Consider the following 19916-nt stretch of genomic DNA (forward strand, 5'->3'; position numbering starts at 1 on the left):
ATTAAGTGGAGAAGCAGTATGTGAAAACCTGGGGAAAGATCACAAATAGAGGGAGGAGTATGCAAAGCATCTGAAGTGGAATAAGCTTGGCAAGTCCAAAGAACAACAAAGAGGCTATGTGGTTGGAATGAGCTGAATCAAAAGGGAAGTGATAGCAGATGACTTCAGAAAGCAAGCTAGAGTGAGATCATATAACACTTCTGATTTTTTTAAAAATAACAATGATGCAATATTATTTATTTATTTTGTGTGAGAAAACCTGGTAACTCAATGGAGACCAAAAAAAAAAAAATGGTAAAGGATAGATGAGATATGGGCAAGACATTTGACATCCAGCTGTAAGCAAGAAGGTGAGCCTTGTATCTGGATTTGAGGATAAGATAAAGTGAGGTTCCATGAACCCAGGCTTAGAACGTAATGTGGTTTGGAATTTAGCAGATGCTAATTCATTTCAGGCACTTATAGCTCTACCTGCAGTAAAAAAGAAACAGGTATCTGTAGCTCTGTGTTTTTAATCCTTTGAATTTAAATTATTTCATGTGTATTATAATTTCTGTACTATAGCCAAATGTACACTAAAAAGAATTCTTATGTTGAATTATCTAGAACTCCAGTAGTTGAAATTGAGAGGGTAAAATACTTTCCCGATACTGAGAATGGGTACTGTTGTCAGGAGACAGGCATGTGAATGGTCCATCTGGTAACTTTATTGTTGCTCTAAACTTCCAATTAGGTTTTGCACCAGTCTATGATTGGAATCACCACTGTAACATGAGCTGCCAAGGTAAAGATTTATGAGCTGCCTGATATCTCCAGGGATATCCTTAATCTTATTTTTCTCACTCAGTCTATGCAGACCTCTCCCACAATGCAATTAAAATCATTAAATAACATATACCAGGAAAAATGAAGGGACACATAACTGCACATAAAGATTTTCAACAAAAAGCATCATTGGTATCAAGTGCTTTGGCTTCTTTCCCAGTTTAGTAGTGATTAGTGAAGTCGTGTGTAGAGAATATTTGCTGTATGTAAAATTTCTGAAGCTATCACTAAATCAAGTGAATGCAAACAATGCATAGTTTGCAAAGCTTCAATTAACTAAACCAGAAGAATGACTATTTGCATTGGTATGACAGGACCTCTGAATGGATACTTTTAAATTGTGATAGGCCAGTCTTGTTACATCATTAACTAAATTTTCTTAGTCTATAAAAATTAGAAAAATGGGGGCTTAGAGTTGCAGCACTCAATCATTCAATGATGCAATCCCTGAGTATCTTCTTTGTACAAGATCAATTTTCTCATTCATATATGGACTATTTAAATGTTGATTTTGGATAAAATGGTATTTCTTATTAATGAATCACAGTTGATCTTAGGAGTCAATGATACTAACATTCAAAGATATTCTTATTCATATATTTAAGTTGGCACAGTTTCTCCAAGTAATCCCCCATTCTTATCAATCTCTGCCATTAAAAGAGGGACTGAAGACTACTTTAGAAAGATCATTTCTAAGGCAGATACATAAGAAGCATATGTAAGTGACAGAGAATAAGATTACAAATAGTGGACATGCATATTAAAATACAGAATGCTATGAACATGTAACTTCACCAATTAATTTGAAGTTTAATAAATTAACAAAATTCTAATGGGAACTTTAAATTAAAATTGAAAAATTATGTGAATTGTGTATATAAAAAATTAACAAAAGGAGCCTCCAAAAATGTTGAAGAACAAAAACAATCAATGAGGTCATGCCTTCCCAAGGTCTCGGTATAATTCATACATTATGACTATAAGATGCATTCAACAGGTCATTGAAATAGAATAGAGAGCAGAAAAATAATTCTTGTACTGCAATAAGTTAAAATTTACTAAACTTTTATCACAAATCAGTGAAGAAATAGCTAGACAAATAGTAACTTACTACAAAAATATAATCAAATTTTTACTCCTGTAACTTACAAAATAAATTTCAAATCTTTTGACATAAATGTGTAAAGATTTATTAGAATTTATTAAAATGTATGTAAACATGCATCTGGTTTCAGGATAGGGAAAGAAAACGTCAGCACAATTGCCATGGAGTAAATTGCTAATTAATTCATAAATTCAGTGCAATTCAGTTCAGTTGACTAGAAGAAGTTGTTCTTATTTATTTGTCTTTTGAGAACTTGACAAAATGATTCAATATACATATATGGAAAAATAAAGGTCTTTGAAGATCTACAGCAATTTTGAAAATGAAGACCTAAAGTTTGGGGAAAGATACTTGATCTTCTAGACATTATAAAGCAAAAACGATTAAAGCAGTGTTGTATTAACAAATAGGCTTGCAAATGGGCCTGTTAAACAAGATGGAAAAATTAGAAAAGTATAGGATGGCATTAAAAATAATTATAAAAAATACTATAGAGTTACATAGCTGATGGTGTCAAAAAATTAACTTGCAATCCAAAGAAAAAAAAATTGAATTTCTACATCACACAGTATATACAAATAAACTTTAAATGCATAATAGTTCTAAATATGAATGTAATAGTATTAGAAAAACAAAGTGTAAGAAAATATCTTTGTGAACTTTGGGTAGGGGAGGCTTTCTTAAGAATCTCAAAGAATAAGCTATAATGGGATAGATAGGTGAATTTTACTTAATCAGTTGGAAGTTGTCTGTTCCGTGAATATTTCACACAACATGAGCAAAACTGTAACATGAGAAAGGATATTTGCAATGTCAAAAAAAGAGAAAATCATATAAAATCTGTTATATAGGAGTTTCTGGAAACCAGCAAGAAGATTAAGAAGTTCAGTGGAAAAATTAGATTAAGAATAAAACTACAAAATTCGTGGAATAGACCTCTCCCCCTCAGAATACAAAAATAGGAAAGAAAAATTCTTAAATTCACTAATAAGTAGAGATATATTCAATACAGATCAAATGATAATAAAACAATGCTTAATACCAAACTGTGAAAAAAATGTTGGTGAAGATGTGAGGGGAACAGAGAAGACATGTGGTATTTGTGAGACTATAACTGGGTGGCAATTCTCAAGGCAACTGAAAGTACAGAGAATAAATTGTGTACCTATTCTTACGGTTTTTCCCTCCTTGGAATGTTTTTACTTTCAAATAGGGATAAAATCCAGGGGAAATTTGCCTCCAGCCTCTAGCCCCTGGTGGGATTCCTGCTAGCTAGGATCCCTGAGCTTCGTCCAGGCTACCCAGGTTCAGTTTCTGGGCAGGGAACTAAGATCTCTCTTCAGGATGGCTTACTGCTGTCTGTTTGAGATAGAAGCAGCCAATAAGAGATTGTTTCAAAGCCAGTTACTACAGTGGGCAACGGAAGCTGAATCCCACCAACAGACTCTGAAAAACTGTGCAGAACACATATCTCAGAATAATCTCAGTCAAGGGTGAGGGAGCAAAAGTGTTTATCCACCCACATCCAGTGCTGCCCAGTGGATGCAATTTCCAAGCACTCTGGTCTGCAATGCACTTCAGCAAGTGAATTCCTGTAGCACAAGGGTAAGCCGCACTAGTGAGAAGGCAAGTGCTAGCAACACAAGAAAGGTAACACCCTGTGAGGGAATGGGCAGAACACCAAGAGAATCTGCTACAGTGATCATTGAATGTGATTTAATACTACACCATCATTATTTATATTTACATACAACAATGTTGGTAGATTTCAAAGTCAGCTAAATGAAAGAAGAATACTGAATTTTTAAATAAAAAGACATATAAATTAAAATATTGTGTATTTTCTGACTACACAAACACCAAAAAAAATTAAGGAAGAAAAATAATGTGTCTTATACAAGTTGATGACAGTGTGTCATAAGCTGAGGGGTATAATCAACATCTTTCTCAAGTTATGAAGAAATAAAAGTATCTGTTTATAAAAATATCAGTGACAAAAATGGGAAAATACCACAAATGTAGCAGAGATTTTATCTATTTTATATTTTATGGACTCTGAGGGAGAAGGTGAGGGTGGGACGTTCTGGGAGAATAGCATTGAAACATGTATATTATCGTATGTGAAACAGAACACCATTCCATGTTCGATGCATGAGACAAGGGCTCAGGGCCGGGGCAATGGGATGACCCAGAGGGATGGGATGGGGAGGGAGGTGGGTGGGGGGTCCAGGAAGGGGAACACATGTAAACCCATGGCTGATTCATGTCAATGTATGGCAAAAACTATTACAATATTGTAAAGTAATTAGCCCCCAACTAAAATAAATAAATTTATAAAAAAAAAACAAAACTGAAATAACTCAACAGAAAATTGAATCAAAGACATGAAATGTAACATATGAAATTATGAATAGACTTATCAAAGATAGCCAGCATGAATACTTTGATTACTCAAATTAGCAATGTTTTAAAAGTCAATACTCACTGTTTTCAGGAATATGATCATGCTTTGATAAAAATTGTAGCAATATTTTTTGAATCTGTCTCATAAGGCAAAACAAACCAATACGAAAATAAACAAATGGGACCTAATTAAACATAAAAGCTTTTGCAGAGCAAAAGAAACCATTAATAAAATGAAAAGACAACTTAATAAACGGGGGAAAATATTTGCAAATGATATGACCAATAAGGAGTGAATATTCAAAACATATAAACACATTCTACAACCCAATAATAAAAAAAAACCCAAGACCTGAATTGACATTTTCCAAAAAAGGCATATGGATGACCAGAAGGTACGTGAAAAGATGCTTAATATCACTATTTAAAAAATACAAATCAAAACCACAATGAGATATCACCTAATACCTGTCAGAATAGCTGAAAATAGAAAAAATATAAAGAACAAAATTTGGCAAAGATGTGGAGAAAAGAGAAGTATTGCACAATGGTGATGGGAATGAAAATTAATGCAGCCAGGAGGGAAGACAATGTGGTGGTTTCCTCAAAAAACTAAAAATAGGACTACCATATGATTCAGTAATTCCACTCTGAGGTAAAGGAAATAAAGAAACATTAATTCCAACATATACATGTGTCCCAAGGATGGGCGAATTAAATTAAAATGATCATTATGTTTACTACTGTGGGCAAGAATCCCTTAGAATAAATGGGGCAGCCCTCATAATCAAAAACAGTCTGAAATGCAGTACTTGGTTGCAATCTCAAAAATGACAGAATGATTTCTGTTCATTTCCAAGGCAAACAGGTCAATATCACAGTTATTCAAGTCTTTGCCCCAACCACTGATACCAAAGAAACTGAAGTTAAATGGTTCTATGAAGACTTACAAGACCTTCTAGTACTAACATCAAAAAATAGATATCCTTTTCAACATAGGGGATTGGCGTACAAAATGAAGCAGAGCCAAGGCTAACAGAGTTTTGCCAAGAGAACGCACTGGTCATAGCAAACACCCACTTCCAACAACACAAGAGATGACACTACACATGGACATCACCAGATGGTCAATAGTGACATCAAATTGATTATATTCTTTGCAGCCAAAGATGGAGAAGCTCTACACAGTCAGCAAAAACAAGAGTGGGAGCTGACTGTGGCTCAGATCATGAACTCCTTATTGCCAAATTCAGACTAAAATTGAAGAAAGTAGGGAAAACCACTAGACCATTCAGGTATGACCTAAATCAAATCCCTTAAGATTATACAGTGGAAGTGACAAATAGATTCAAAGGATTGGATCTGATAGACAGAGTGCCTGAAGAACTATAGACGGAGGTTCGTGACACTGCAGAGAAGGTGGTAATCATAACCATCCCCAAGAAAAAGAAATGCAAAAAGGCAAAATGGTTGTCAGACGAGGCCTTACAAATAGTTGAGAAAAGAAGAGAGTGGAAAGGCAAAGGAGAAAAGGAAGATATACCCATATGAATCCAGAGTTCCAAAGAATAGCAAGGAGAGTAAAAAAAAAAAAAATGGCCCCAATAACCATGATAGTGTGATCACTCACCTAGAGCTAGTCATCCTGGAGTGTGAAGTCAAGTGGGCCTTTGTTCATCACTATTAACAAAGCTAATGAAAGTGATGGAATTCTAGTTGAGCTATTTAAAATCCTAAAAGATGATGTTAAAGGGCTGCTCTCAATATGCCAGCATATTTGAAAAACACAGTGGTGGCCACAGGACTGGAAAGAGTCAATTTTCATTCCAATCCCAAAGAAAGACAATGCCAAAGAATGTTCAAATGACCACACAATTGCACTCATTTCACATGCTAGCAAATTAATGTTGAAAATTCTCCAAGCTAGGCTTCAAAATTAAGTAAACCGAGAACTTTTAAATGTTGATATTGGGTTTAGACAAAGCAGAGAAATCAGAGATCAAAATGCCAACATCTGTCAGATCATAGAAAAAGCAAGATAATTCCAGATAATCATCTACTATGCTAAAGCCTTCGACTGTGTGGATCACAACAAACTGTGGAAAATTCTCAAGAGATGGGAATATGAGACTACTTTGCCTGCCTCCTGAGAAACCTGTATGCAGGTCAAGAAGCAACAGTTAGAACTGCACGTGGAACAACAGAATGGTTCCAAATTGGGAAAGGAGTATGTCAAGGCTGTATATTGACTCACTGCTTATTTAATTTATATGCAGAGTACATCATGTGAAATGCCAGATTGGATGAAGCATAAGCTCGAATCAAGATTGCTGGGAGAAATAACAAAATCTTAGATATGCAGATGACTCCTCTCTCATGGCAGAGAATGAAGAGGAAATAAAGAGTCTCTCAGTGAAGGTGAAAGAGGAGAGTGAAAAAGCTGGCTTAAAGCTCAACATTCAAAAAACTAAGATCATGGCATCCGATCCCATCACTTCATGGCAAATAGATGGGAAAGCAGTGGAAACAGTGACAATTTTATTTTCTTGGACTTCAAAATCACTACAGACAGTGACTACAGCCATGAAATTAGAAGATGATCACTCTTTGGGAGAAAAGCTATGGCAAACCTAGACAACATATTAAAAAGCAGAGGTGTTACTTTGCAGACAAAGGTTTGTATAGTCAAAGCGTGGTTTTTCCAGTAGTCATGCCTGCATGTGAATGCTGGACCATAAAGAAGACTGAGTTGGGAAGAACTGATGCTTTTGAATTGCAGTGTTGGAGAAGACTTGAGAGTCCCTTGGACTACAAGGAGATCAAACCAGTCAATCCCAAAGGAAATCAATCCTGAATACTCATTGGACATTCTGATGCTGCAGCTGAAGCTCCAGTACTTTGGCCACCTGTTGCAAAAAGGTGACTCATTAAAAAAGACCGTGATGCTGGGAAAGACTGAAGGCAGGAGGAGAAGGGGACGACAGAGGATGAGATGGTTGGATGCATCACCGATTCCATGGACATGAGTTTGAGCAATCTCTGGGAAATGGTGAAGGGCAGGGAGACCTGGCATGCAGCAGTCCATGGAGTCACAAAGAGTTGGACACGACTGAATGACTGAACAACAAGAAATGACCATAGCAGCATTATTTACAATGGCCATGATATGGAAGCAACCTGAGTGTCCACCAGCTACTGAATGAGCTAAGAACGTGGTTTTATATATACAATGAATACTACTCAGTTATAAAATAGAATGAAATTCTGCCATGTGCAACAACGTGAATCAGCCTAGACAGTACTATACTCAACAAAATCAGTCAGAGAAATGCAAATACTCTAAGTTATCACTTTTACATGGAATCTAAAGAAATAACACAAATGACTGTATAACAAAATAGAAAGAGACTCATAAGCATAGAGAAGAAACTAGAGGTTACCAGTGGGAAGAAGAAAGTAGGATTGGTATTAAAAGAGAGAAACTACAGTCTATAAAATAGATAAGCAGCAAGAATATATTGCATAGCACAAAGAAATATAGCCATTATCTTGTAAAAACTTTAAATTCAATAAAAACATGGAATCACTATACTGTTACCTGAAACTAATATTGTAAATCAACTGCACTTCAATAAAAAAAAGAAGAATACTCACTATTTCCAAGAATATCATCACAGAGGTCCTTCCACAAATTCTGAAAATAATGATTTGATATGACATTTCTAGAAAATGTCTAAAAAATATTTATCAGGAGTCTTAAAAATTCACTGATCATTCAACTCCATACTTTAATTTTAAGAATTTAATACAAGGATAAAATCAAGGCAAGGCAATTTTAAGATATTATTCTCAGTTATTTTTAATAGAGGAAAAGGAACATGAGAATTTAATTGAATACAAAGCCATGAGAAGATGGTGAAAAATATTTTTTGTATATAGATGTAGCCAGTTCTGCAGAATCTATGGTGTAAGAGCAGAGTTGGTCAAAGACCTGGTCTTACCCTACCCCCATCTGCCCTCTTGTATGGAAATAATTTTGGCAATGGTTCACTGAACAGCTGTTTTATAGATTGTCTACTAAATGTTAAATTCTACCTTAGTTGTGGTGATAAAAAAAAAAAGATCAAGAGGAATATCATTCCTGTTTGCAGGAAACTTAACTCTCTTTGTCTATGAGAAGACAAAGGTGCATAAAAACTGAATAAAAATGTCAACATCATATTGTATGTTTATTGGTCCCATGAGGAAAATAACAGCTGATATGATAAAGAAAGAGCATGAGGCTAAGAGTAGGACACTGTTCAGACCCAAGAGTGCCCCTTCATCCCTCCCCTGAAATATCTTTGAGCCAAGAACCTGATGACAAACAAAAAAGCGATTGTTCTTTACATTTTTTCAAAGCAGCTGCGGTCAAATTAATATTTATGCATCCAGCATAAAACAATTTTCCTAGTATACCTTCAAAACATTCTATTTAATATTTATATGCAGTGTGAATCTTATAAAGCATCTTTAGAAAGTCATTTGGGAACAACTGTTTTGTTTTCTAAAACATTTCACTGAGTTTGAGGTCTGAGTAAATGAGTGAAATCTTTAATTCTGTCAGTTATTAGTTTTCTGACCTTTTGCAAATGGTAAAAACCTTTGTCTTCTTTTTTTTTTAATTTATGAAATGAAGATAGAATATGATATGTATTTTTGATAAGTCTAGTAGTTCTCATCTAAAGATGAGCTTGTCCTAATCTTAGAAATCTGAGAAACAATTACGTTACATGGCGAGGGGGACCTAAGGGTACAGAATGGAATTAAGGTTGTTAATAACAGACCTTAAAATGGGGAGGTCATCCAGATGTGAACAGTGTTCACAGGGTCCCTAGTAAGTGGAAGAGGGAGGTGGAGGAGAGAAAGAGACGTGGCAATGGAAGTAAGGCTGGAGTTATGCAAAGGGAAGACTCAACCTGTTATTGCTGGGTTTGAAAATAGCAGCATGCGTGACCTGAGGAATTATAGCAAGTTCTAGAACCTGAAAAGGTAAGGAGCCAGTCCTTCTTAGAGCTTCCAGAAAGAGACCAGCCTTTCAACACCTTGATTTTAGCCCGTTGAAACCTTCATCAGTCTTCTGGTCTTCTGAAATGTAATGCAATCTATTTGCTTTATTTTGAGCCATTACATTTATGGTAATCTGTTAAAGCAGACATAGAAAACTATACACTATTTTATACCACATGATTTTTGTGAGGGGCAAATTAGATAACTTATTGTAATATATTGGAAATTACTTTGGAAATAACGTTGAATATGTAATAATTATACTAAAACAAAGATAAGTTGGAAATATGTATCATAACGTATTTAAGTATGTATTTAAGAAGAGTGGAGGAGTGAAATATGCCCATAATCCCTGTCTATCTATGTTATTGCCTGAGCTGGACTCCATGAAACTTTCAATCTCTAATACTGCAATAGCCCACACTGCACATAAACCCACTTCTACCTTCAATAGCCATCATGTCTCAGGAGAGCAATCCATTCTAGCAATGGATATTTTGTTTAAGCAATAAGAAGTAAGGATAAATCAATAATAATAAAAAATTACCACACAGCTTAGTAATAGAGTAAGAAAGTGATTTGTTAATTAGCCTTTGGATATAGTTCCTGTCAGCATAGGGTAAATAGTATTTCTACAGCCACGAGGCTACAGATAAAGCCAACATTGTTGCTGGCGAAAGAGAGATGGGAAGAACCTGAGATCTCAGCTTATTGCTAAGCAAAAGAATGAATCAACCCTGCCATCAACCAACTTCAGGTAATGTCATATAGCAAATGTCTTTACTATTTAAGTCAGGTTCACTAAAGCATCCTTACTGAGATTACTACCAAGGCCAGCTGGTTTTTGTGTCTGTTCACAAAGCTACTTTTCACAGATTTCCTTTGACATTAAATCTGATATTCACCAACCATAGCTGGCATCACACTTAGCCAATGTTTACTGGATTTACTATACTTGTAAGTATGAGGCAAATGTGGCATATGATTTTGAGAAACTGAACAGGATGGCTCTTAATGTCTGCTGACAGACTTAATTTTGTTTATTGGATGCTTTCATTGGTGGATTGGACAGTATTAAAATACTGTATCAACTAAGAAGCTTTTCAAGACAAATTAGAGAAAGGATGAATATGGACATAACAGTAAAACATTTATTGTGGTGTTTCAAAGAACATTCTGGAGGAATAGAAAATATGCCCGCCTTTCTCATGTATCACATGGATTGGCAATCCTGTGCATTTTTTAAAGTGTTAGTCTCTCTGTTGTGTCCAAGTCTTTGTGACCCCATGGATTGTAGCCTACAAGGCTCCTCTGTCCATGGTATTCTCCAGGCAAGAATACTGGAGTGGGTAGCCATTCCCTTCTCCAGGGGATCTCCCAACCAAGGGGTTGAACCTGAGTCTTCTGTACGGCAGGCAGATGCTTTACCATATGAACCACCAGGAATCCAATTATATCACTATGTTTTTTATGTCCAAAGCAAATTCACTATGGCTCTTTTTCATTTAGATCCACATATCATAACCAACAACCATGCCAATGCTAGCCACTTGAGACAGCCAAGTGGAATCATGTCCAAAGGAAACAGGAAAAAATTAAACACCTAAGAAGAAATTAAATGTATGATGAGTAAAAAAAAAATGTGGATTTCAAACTAAAATAAAATTTCTTTCAAAAGAAAGCTGATATATTCTTTGACCTTAAGTAAAGATACAAATGTAGAGGCAGTGAAAGAAGGATGATGTAAAAGCTTGGAGTTCTGTCCTTGTTGAGCTACGAGACTTCAGACAATGTTTTCACCATCTCTGGGTCTTGACTTCTTTATGTAAATGAAATCTCATATGTTCTTTTTTGTGTGTGATATACTCAAGACCTCTTTGTCTGTGTCTCTCTGTGGTCAAACTCCAAGCAGATTAACGTCAATGACTGAGTGTCGAGCACCTGTGTGTGTAATTTCCAGATCAGGCAACCACACCAGCAGGATGTGTGACTGGCCGAGCTGTGGTCAAGGCTCTGCTTGACAGGCATTGATTTGAGCAGAGAGGTTTGATTTGGGTACTTAAGTTTGGATTTCTCATAATCCATGTCTGTGATTCACAATATTCCACTAGATGCAGAGGAATGTGACACTTCAGTCTCAAGAGTAAGTCAAATTCAACACATTAAGAAGCATTATTTTCAAATATGTTTCTCCTTCATCCCTAGAGCTATAAAGCCAACCAGCACTCAGAGAGATTGGTTAGTTTTCTTCCCGTTTACCTTTATAAAAAGTTTCATCAGAGGGACAGCTTCCTCACATTACACATTACCTTTAAGAGGAGATTCAGCAATTGTGGAAATAAATATTATTAAGCCATTAATATTAGTAAGCCTTAAGAAAAAGAAGATCCTGCCATTTGCAAACACACGGATAAACCTGGAAGACAATATGCTAAGTCAAATAAAGCAGACACAGAAAGAAAAATAACTGCACAACTTCATATACATGTAGACTCAAAAAAAGCTGACTACATATAAGGAGAGAGTAGGTGGTTGTGGGGGGGAAGGAGGGGATGTAGGTCAAAGGGTACAAAGTAGGAATAGTTATCTAGGGTAAGACCAGGGATCTTACGTAGAGCAAGATGACTATACTTAATACTACTTTACTGAATCCTGGTAACTTGCTAAGAGAGTAGATTTCAGGTTCACTCATCCCACAAAAATGGTAACTATATAACAAGATGTGTTAATTTGTTTGACTGTAGTAATCATTCAGGGTTTCCCTGATGACACTAGTGATAAAGAATCTGCCAGGGCAGGAGATGCGGGTTCGATCCCTCGGTTGGGAAGATCTCCTGGAGAAGGAAATGGGAACCCACTCCAGTTTTTGTGCCTGAAGAATCCCATGGACAGAGGAGCCTGGCGGGCTACAGTCCATGAGGTCACAAAACAGTTGGACACAACTCAACTACTAAAAAAACAATAATCAATCAACTGTGTCTATGTATGTCAAATCATCATGTTTTATAGCTTAAACATATATGAATTTTTACTTAAATGATAAATGCCTACAGTTTAAAAGGAACACATAAGAAGAGAGTCAGGACTTCAGAACACACAGACCCACTGAAGCTTCACACTGCTTCCTGTGTGTCAAGGTTAGATGCTAACGTATGCCCTGAAGCCGCCCAGATGCAGATAGAAGAGGGGAAGGACTGTGTCACAAACTCGTGACCATGCTAATTCCCACTTTCTCAGCTGCATTCAAATGGCTTTATATGTTTAAGTTGTGGCTGAATGCTTTCAAAAAATTCAAGATGGCTCTTTTTGGTTATTCTCCTTTTCAGTTTGTAATAAAGTGGGATGATATAACTTCCTGAGCTCAGAGTGCTTGAGAATAAATACTGCTCCACTATTTATTAGATGAGGAACTTCAGGTAAATGGATTCATCTCTCAACTTTCCTGTCTTTAAAAATATAATAATAAAGTTAGGTGTTTTCCTGAATTCTTAAAAGGATATAGTCTACATAGAGTGCAAGGCTTAATGCCTGGCACATGTAATGATCTCTCAATAAATGTTAACTTTTACTGTGATCGGTCCAGGTGGAATGTGCATGATAACATTTCAATATGAAAATAAAACATTTTCATGTATGTGCATGAGAGCAAAATATGTGACATCATCATGAGGGAAAGAACCAGAATCATGGAATTTCAGCAGCATAAAATCTTAGTTTCCAAGTTGGTGAGTATTTTAAGTAAGAGAGACTAAAGTGGTATTTTACACCAGATTTTGCCTAATTTTAGGGTGAAAAAATGTAATGTCCATGCATCCAATTTGAGGTCTGCTGTCTAGAGTGTTTTAGAAGATCTTCACTGGTGATCCAGTGGTTAAGACACTGTATTTCCAGAGCAAGGGGCCCCGGTTCCCATCCTTGGTTGGGTAACTAATATTCCACATGCAGGGTGGCCAAGAAAGAAATAACATTTAAAAAAAGATTGAAAGAAATTGCTTTATAAATAATCTGTCTCAAAAAGGCAATAATACTAGGCACAAGAATTACAGCTTTGAGGAAACTCGTAGTGAATTAGACTAGACTTCTGCCTCAAAGGGGAGGGTGCCATAGTTTATTATAACTTGCTTCTTCCAACTGTTTTTCTTTACCTTCATCAGCATTACATATGGTTTCTTACAGCTAGCAGCTGTATAGATTTTGATTGACTTACACTGCCATTCAGTTCAGTTCAGTTCTGTTCTGTTGCTCAGTTGTGTCCGACTCTGCGACCCCATGAATCGCAGCATGCCAGGCCTCCCTGTCCATCACCAACTCCTGGAGTTTACCCAAACCCATGTCCATCGAGTCAGTGATGCCATCCAACCATCTCATCCTCTGTCATCCCCTTCTCCTCCTGCCCCCAATCCTTCAAAGCATCAGGATCTTTTCCAATGAGTCAACCCTTCGCATGTGGTGGCTAAAGTACTGGATTTTCAGCTTCAACATAAGTCCTTCCAATGAACACACAGGACTGATCTCCTTTAGGATGGACTGGTTGGATCTTCTTCCAGTCCAAGGGACTCTCAAGAGCCTTCTCCAACACCACAGTTCAAAAGCATCAATTCTTTGGCGCTCAGCTTTCTTCACTGTCCAACCCTCACATCCATACATGACTACTGGAAAAACCATAGCCTTGACTAGATGAACCTTTGTTGGCAAAGTAATGTCTCTGCTTTTTAATATGCTATCTAGATTGGTCTTAACTTTCCTTCCAAGGAGTAAGTGTCTTTTAATTTCATGACTGCAATCATCATCTTCAGTGATTTTGGAGCCCCAAAAAATAAAGTCTGACACTGTTTCCACTGTTTCCCCATCTATTTCCCATGAAATGATGGGACTAGATGCCATGATCTTAGTTTTCTGAATGTTGAGCTTTAAGCCAACTTTTCCACTCTCCTCTCTCACTTTCATCAAGAGGCTTTTTAGTTCCTCTTCACTTTCTGCCATAAGGGTGGTGTCATCTGCATATCTGAGGTTATTGATATTTCTCCCAACAATCTTGATTCCAGCTTGTGCTACCTCCTGCCCAGCATTTCTCCTGATATACTTTGCATATAAGTTAAATAAGCAGAGTGACAATATACAGTCTTGGCGCACTCTTTTTCCTATTTGGAACCAGTCTGTTGTTCCATGTCCTGTTCTAACTGTTGCTTCCTGAGCTGCATACAGGTTTGTCAAGTAAAGTAATGCTCAAAATTCTCCAAGCCAGGCCTCAGCAATACGTGAACTGTGAACTTCCAGATGTTCAAGCTGGTTTTAGAAAAGGCAGAGGAACCAGAGATCAAATTGCCAACATTTGCTGGATCATCGAAAAAGCAAGAGAGCTCCAGAAAAACATCTATTTCTGCTTTATTGATTATGCCAAAGACTTTGACTGTGTAGATCACAATAAACTGTGGAAAATTCTGAAAGAGATGGGAATACACTGCCATAGTCCTTCTCTAATCCTGTTCTTCTCTAAGCTCTATTCCCCTTGTGAAATCAACAACATTTGATACCTCATATCAGCAACATAAGGGCCTCCCCAGTGGCTCAGTGGTAAAAAATCCGCCTGCAGCGCAGGAGACCCAGGTTCAGTCCCTGGGTGGGGAAGATACCCTGAAGGAAGGCACTGCAACCCACTCCAGTATTCTTGCCTGTAGAATCACGTGGCCAGAGGAGCCTCGCGGGCTATGGTCTTTGCGGTCACAAAGCGTCAGTCACAACTGAAGTGACTGAGCATGCGTGCAGGCATCAGCAGCATAAAGAAGGCTGAGAGCCAAAGAATGAATGCTTTCCAATTGTAGTGCTGGAGAAGACTCTTAGAGAAGCCCCTTGGACTGCAAGGAGATCAAACCAGTCAATCCTAAAGGAAATCAACTCTGAATATTCATTGGAAGAATTGTTGCTGACGTTGAAAAAAAAGGAGAAGGGGATGGGCGGCAGAGGATCAGATGGTTAGATAGCATCACTGACTCAATGGACGTGAATTGAGCAAACTCCAGGAAATAGTGGAGGACAGAGGAGCCTGGTGTCCTGCTGCCCATGGGGTTGCAAAGAGTCAGATGCAACAATAACAATCAGCAGCATATCTTGATTAAATTTCTGTTAATAAATACCGTTGCCATAAAACTCCTATGAGTCTTGGCACCTGGCATCTCTAGGGTAGTGCTAGAGGTTGGGTACCCAGGAAGAGTGGTGTGGTCCCTGCACTGGAGAACTCACTCACATCTAATGAGAAAGAAGCATCAGACAAGTAGCATCAATGTTACAGAAGTGCTAAAGAGAATGGAGGGTATGTAGCTTGGGCACTCTGCATGGAGGAGAAAGTTGTAAAGGATACCACAAATGCAGCTACCAAGGGCCACCGAAAAAATAAAGAAACTTTTGAACAGATCACATGGGAAAAGAAGATATTTTCACCAGATACTGGACTCAATGTTTACTTCCCTTCCCATGGTCCTGAGTTAGGCAAAAGGGTTTAGCTCCCAAGAGATTCTGCTCCAGGAACATTAGGGAGTCCTCTCCTAGTCAAAACAGTTCCTGACTCAGTTCAGACTCAGGTCACAAATTCTTTAGAATGAAATCTCACAGACTATTTCCTTAGAGATTTTTGAACTAACTCTCCTAATATGCAAATATGTTTATGCAGGGGCATTTGCTACCCCTGCTTGAGCTTGTGTGTGTTAACTCTGGAGTCACACTGCTCAGTTCTCCACTGCCTGGTTTAAGGAGTTTGAGCAAGTCATTTAACCAGTCTCTGTCTCAGTCTGTAAAATGCAAAAAAGAATGGGTGTGGCTTGGGACTCAGTGAGGATCAAAGTTAGTACTCTTAAGGCAGAGTGCCTGCCTGCAGTAACTTCTCACTGGTTGTTTTAAGAGTCGTCCATATGATTTCATGTCACTGATTGTATTCTTTGATGAGAGGGAAACAGAGAAGGAAAAGTAAGCTTCCTTTGCAATGTTGCTTGCTACCAGTCTAGGAAGAGCCTTTTTTCCCCATGAAAGATACTGATAAAAGACCACAATTACAACAGTCATTTTAAAATTCTTATTGCTCTATTATATGCTTAAGCAAAATGAGAAAAGTTCTATTACCTACTAATTCATCATGAGTTTGGGGACAAGTGACTTGGAGAATTGCTGGCAAATGAACACTCAGTTCAGTTCAGTTCAGTTCAGTCGCTCAGTCATGTCCGACTCTTTGCGACCCCATGAATCGCAGCACGCCAGGCCTCCCTGTCCATCACCAACTCCCGGAGTCTACCCAAACCCATGGCCATCGAGTCAGTGATACCATCTAGCCATCTCATCCTCCGTCGTCCCCTTCTCCTCTCACCTTCAATCCTTCCCAGCATCAGGGTCTTTTCCAATGAGTCAGTTCTTTGCATCAGGTGGCCAAAGTATTGCAGTTTCAGTTTCAACATCAGTCCTTCCAATGAACACCCAGGACTGATCTCTTTTAGGATGGACTGGTTGGATGTCCTTGCAGTCCAAGGGACTCTCAAGAGTCTTCTCCAACACCACAGTTCAAAATCATCCATTCTTCAGCGCTCAGCTTTCTTCACTGTCCAACTCTCACATCCATACATGACTACTGGAAAATGAACACTAATACAAGATAAATTCTTTGAGTCACTGGATAAGAATGTCTATATATTATAATGACTACATTTCTAGGTTTGTTTGTCTTTGTTTTACCTCAGTATATTTATTCCATTGGTTGATCAGCTGATGTCAAAATAATGAACCTAGGTCACCTGCATTGCAGGCAGGTATTTGCCACTCTGCCATCTGGGAAGCCCAAAGTAACCTCACTTGTGCTCTAAGCGCTTTGTGGACCAGAGAACTCACAGAGAGGAGCCCTCCCTCCATCTCTGGATCTGCAGCCTTACACTGCCTTTGTCATGTGGATCTAGTTAAGTCTCTGGGCTTTTCATGGAGAATGTTTCAATATTTCAATCTAATGGTAGCCCTCTCTTCCAGGCTAAGCTATTCCCAGACTGTGTTAACTGCCAAATATCTCTTTTTGAATAGGTCAGCCTGTAGCTGCCAAGACCTCTAGAGCTACTGTATCCTGGAAAGGCATGACATTTTGTGGTTCACTACAGCCAAATAGAATTCTCAGCAGTTGAGACCACAAACGTAGTTCTTGACACAAAAATTAGCAATTTACACTATCTGAGCTGATTCTCAAGCACTTGAGCAATTTTGTAAAATAATTTAGAAAGAGATATGCTTGCTAATATAATGAAAATAATCTTAGTCACCATTTTCCTTGTATTTATAGAAACATGTAATTAAATATGTAACTACGTTATGTATAACGTGTGCGTATTACTAAAATCAGACATTGAAACAAACCTAACAAATTGTCTTTCATGGTCAATATTTTCCCTTTCCTTTGCAATTCTACACTCATTCCATTGCTTAAAGCCATTTTGAAGTTTCTATTTATGAAATATTTTTATGTCTGTTTTCTAGCCACATTTATAAAAATTTTACATTTAAACTACATGGCTAAATACTCACTTATGTTTTCTTCATTTAACTATTCATTTATTCTATCCCTTAAAAAGTCTCCATATAGGCTTTTACATACCAGGCACAAATTTACACTGGAATTAGAGAAACCAAGATCTAGATATTCCTAGTCTTATAGACTGCTGGGCTACTAAAAGTACTGAAAGGGTTTATTTTTAAAATAAATCCCACTCAGAAGACAATGTGCCATTACTGAGAATACTCAGACAAATTTATCTCTGGAACTGATGCTGATTTCATAAATTCCAAAAATCTAAGGAGAAGCCTATTTAGGAATATCTAAACATTATGCTCTCTCAGGATGACAATTCTGAAGTTAGTAAGTAAAGTTTAGCACTTTGCTCAAAACAACTATGATTTCTTTATAGCTGTACTTCACCTTTACACATGTATTATACATTTAGCACTTAAAGAAAGCCCGAGTGATCTTTACATAATCTCTGAGATACAGAGCAAATCATCACATTTTCTTCATTTATTTGGTAACAAAAGATAATGGACTTAACCCCAAAGGATTAAACAAGTCAATGGTGAAACCAAAATTACAGCCTAAATATCGACCTGCAAAATATGTCTGGATCTTAGGGCAGAATCGCATATACCTGTGCACAAAATTATACTTGCAATTCATCAAGGATTTTGAGACCACAAGTTAACAGTTATTCCTCTTATAAAGGTGTCAGACTATCTGGATAAATCAATAAGATCCTCATGAATTTCTTATATGATGTCATATATAGGTAATCTTCAGTCAGCTTCAACATCTCAAAAAAAAAGAAACAGACTAGTGTTTACTGAAAATTAATGCTGCTTGTGATATGTAGTTAAGGTCCAACAATGGTAGGTTAGAGTAATTGCTGACATTCAAGAAAGAATTCAAATTACACATTCCATATAAGAATGTATACTTAGAACATCTGCTGAATGACAGCTTCCCATGTGTGAACGTGCTAGGGAATCCTGGAGCACAGAGGATGAGAAGGTGGATCTCATTAAGATACAGATTCTTATTCTGTGAGTGATCCATTGACTCTGAGATCTCTCTACCCTCTTTTCAGGATTCTGTGTTTACCATATTGTTCTATAGACCAATATATTGGTCTACAATATAGAAACTAAAATAATTAAATAGATTCTAAAACAAATCTAATGTATTTAGAAACAGCTGCTCAGCTAATAGAAATAAGACTTTATATATATCAGGATCATTGGAACCCAGAAGCACTTAGTATTGGCTTCTGATTCAACCTGTTAAACTGAAAAAAAATCAAGCATGACCCAGGAATACTTTGTATTAGCCATAAAGACTGTTAAGTTCATAAGAGGCATGAGTATGAATGATTTCATGACAAAATGTACTCATAACACATTCAGTAGATTTATTGCTTGTACCTTGCCATACCAGGCCAGTAGGACTGCCAAATCATCTCAAAACACCCAAGAACAGTCATAGAAATATAAAGAAACCCACAACTACAAAATAAAAAAAAATAGGCTTAGTTTATCAAATGAACTGAGCAGGATTTTCATCCTAGTGAGGTGGTTATAGAACTTGTGGGTCTACTTCCTATATGAATGATGCTGCCTTTACAGTTACATAGTTATATCTTTATATACATTACAAGAATTAGCATAATTTATTTGTGATGTTTATCATCTTTCCTTTGATCAGTTACATTTGTGACCATTGCATTGTATTCTAATATGTAGACATTCCTAGAATTTAGACATTCATTCAGTAGATATCTGTAAAATATAACAAGAAAGCCAATTAAAATGTTTCCCTAGAGAACCAGATAACCTGTTTGGGAGTTTGTATACCTTAGGATGGATCAGAATTCACTTAATACACCTTGTCAGTATGTGAGGATATTCTCTACACTGCTTACCGAACACTGGGCCTGGTACCTGGAAAATAGTAAAGATTCAATATCTAAGCTTTGAAAAGTCATTGTGAATCATCCTAATTCAAGGA

Source organism: Giraffa tippelskirchi, chromosome 9 (genome assembly GCF_054371585.1).
Source record: "Giraffa tippelskirchi isolate mGirTip1 chromosome 9, T2T-mGirTip1v1.2.pri, whole genome shotgun sequence".
Taxonomy (NCBI): domain Eukaryota; kingdom Metazoa; phylum Chordata; class Mammalia; order Artiodactyla; family Giraffidae; genus Giraffa; species Giraffa tippelskirchi.